The sequence below is a fragment of the Salvia splendens genome, unplaced genomic scaffold (genome assembly GCF_004379255.2).
Source record: "Salvia splendens isolate huo1 unplaced genomic scaffold, SspV2 ctg278, whole genome shotgun sequence".
Taxonomy (NCBI): Eukaryota; Viridiplantae; Streptophyta; class Magnoliopsida; order Lamiales; family Lamiaceae; genus Salvia; species Salvia splendens.
In genome coordinates, this window is record NW_024598917.1 from 1 (window position 1) to 2,823 (window position 2,823).

The window sequence follows — 2,823 nt, forward strand, 5'->3', positions numbered from 1 at the left end:
ATGCGTCTCCAATCACGTCGCGGAGAGGCTGAAGGAGAGCATCACGGAGATCGGGTGCCCGTCTCCGGACTGCGCGGGATCGGGGATTCCTAGAGCCGCAGCACTGCCGCACGATTCTGCCGCGGGAGGTCTTCGATCGGTGGGGAGACGCGCTGTGCGAGGCTCTGATTTGGGGGCGGAGAGGTTTTACTGTCCGTACAAGGAGTGCTCGGCTCTTCTAATTGACGATGGGAGTGAGAATGTGGTGCAATCGGAGTGCCCTGAGTGCTGGCGGCTCTTCTGTGCGCCGTGCAAGGCGGCGTGGCATGCTGGGATCGAATGCGAGGAGTTTCAGAGGCTGAAGAAGGATGAGAGGAGCAATGATGAGGAACAATAAATAGTGGATTCGATTCAGAATTTGTCATTAAATCTCAAGGTGCTGCAGGTTTCTTCTTCTCAAGCTTGTGATTCTCCTTTTAATTCTCGATCTGTCAGCCATTAATTGATACATTTTCATTCATGTGTTTTAAGAAATGTTTTACGAAATATTAATAGAATATGAGTTAAAAAAGTTAATGAAATATGAGTGGTCTTAAGCGAAACATTAATATATTCATATTCAAATAGTCCTAAATAAAATATAAATGTGCATTAACATATATTCTCTATAATTAATAAAATAAGAGAGATGAAAAGAAAATAATTGGAGTATTGATTGTGGATATGAGGTCCACTTATTAGAGAGAGTTATAAAAAATAGAAAATTCTCTTTTACAGAACGAGGAGTACATATTGGAGTATTTATTTATAAAATTAATAAGAGGAGTACATATTAGAGTATTTATTTAGAAAATTATTTATTATATATGAATTTAATTTAAATGATAATAACTGGATTAATTTTCTTGTTATAAATAGTTGATTTTGAAAGATGTCTAAGTATACATCCATTATCACTCCTAGTTAGGTTCATAAAAGTAAAATAAGGTAGAAAAGCATCTTAATTTGTAAATTTCAAAAGCATTACGAATGTTATACAATCATATTTGCTTGTGTAATTGATGGGACTATTTAAAATGCATAAAGCATACTCCAATATATAGTATTGTATGTTTAGGTTCTTTGAACCCCCTCATACCCCCTTAATCCGCCATAGTATCAATATTGCTCTCCAACCACCGATGTTCATTCAGTATGGTCGATTAAACATGACAAAATTGATACACACGTTCCATGTTAAAAGAGTAATTTTTCTATTTTGGGAAGTTCCATCATAGTTGTGTCATTTCTATTTTTAGCAAAAAATAATCCCCCTATTTACTTTATTGTCTCTTACTTTATTGACCACACACTATTCTTAAACTTCATGCCTGAAAAAATGTCTCTATTAACATGGAACGGATGGAGTATTACTCTCTCCGATTGTAGTTGAGTCGTATTCCTTTTTGGATTGTCACACTGTAGGTGAGTCATTTCTTTTTTGGAAAAAGTACTTTACTCTCTCTTACTTTATTCTTTCTTCATCTTTCTACCTTTTCTCATTTCTAATTTACTCTCCTTTTACTTATGTCATTTAAAACAATTTTTCTTAAATTCCGTGATGAAAAAAAACGCCTCTAATACAGAGAGACGGAGGGAGTATTTAGTTTCTCAAGAGTGTTATGTATATAGTACTGGTTTATATAAGTATTGGTCTCTCGTACTACAAAATTGAAGTAATATTCTTATGTTTTTATTTTTAGACGTGGAACCAGTTTTTGCTACAATTCGGAGGTAAGATGGATCTACATATTTTCACAACTGTGTAACAAGTCCATGGTTTTAATTATGCTTCCCGCTATGTTGACAACCTTTTTTTCCGTTATGTTGATAGGTTAGAGGTATAGGTTAGGTCCTTCCATTGTTGCTCCAAACATGTAATTAGATTGTGATTAGATGAATCACTTTTAATTACTTTTTATTCAATGTTTTTGTTATAATCTTAGGTATGAATCATGAAATTATATTTGAAGGTGCATCTTCCTTGGTAATTGTATTGTCTTTTCTAATGTCTCTTTAATTTAGGGGTAAGATGGATAATGTGGGTGATGAATTATCAGATTCGATTTGTTTAGACAATAATTTGATAATGGACAATTAGAAATTGAATATTAGTTGTAGGATCCTAGAATTGAAGAAGGTAACTCGAGGTTGTGTTTAGCTAATCGAGAGTTCATAATTATTAGTTGGATTTTGATTTCCTGGTCGCTTCATTTTTGCATATGAAGCATTCAGCTGCATATCTAAGGATTGTTAGGAGCAATGATTTTCTTTTATATTTGATCTTGATTTTTCAGTTTTTGTTTTTTGAATTCAATCTTTTTTATCAAACAAAAATCTTCTATTACTCGTGTTTCATTTCATTAATTATTAATCGAGCTCTACCTCCGTGTGGATCGACATTCTAAATACTAATCCACCGCCCCTGAAAAATATGAACATTCTAATTTTGGAAACTTTTTTTTCTCTAATGGAGTGAGACTCATTCTTCACATGGAGTGGGGCCCATTCTTTACTAACAATATTTTTAAAAAAATTTCTATTTATCTCTCTTTTACTTTATCAATTATGCATTAAAACTTATGTTTAACTAAATGTTCATATTTTTCAGGGACGGAAGGAAGGAGTACAATTGATGTTGTATTCTTACAACTATGTTGTAAGTTTAGAAACTTTTGAATGATGAACTAGAGTGTTTTTGCACGAAATGAAAAATCTAATTTTACACATGAATCAACTTGCTCGCCAAGCTTGCTGCATTAGAATGCTCAAACTTTTGTTCCAACAAATACCTTAAACTCTGGT

General features: G+C 33.7%; 1 long non-coding RNA gene across 1 annotated transcript; it reads left to right on the forward strand.

Moving 5' to 3' along the window:
* Nucleotides 1-176: 176 nt before the first annotated feature.
* LOC121789573 lies at nucleotides 177-2,009 on the forward strand. The gene is made up of 2 exons (XR_006048068.1): nucleotides 177-415; nucleotides 1,722-2,009. It is a non-coding gene; the product is annotated as an uncharacterized LOC121789573 (long non-coding RNA).
* The last annotated feature ends 814 nt before the right edge of the window (nucleotides 2,010-2,823 follow it).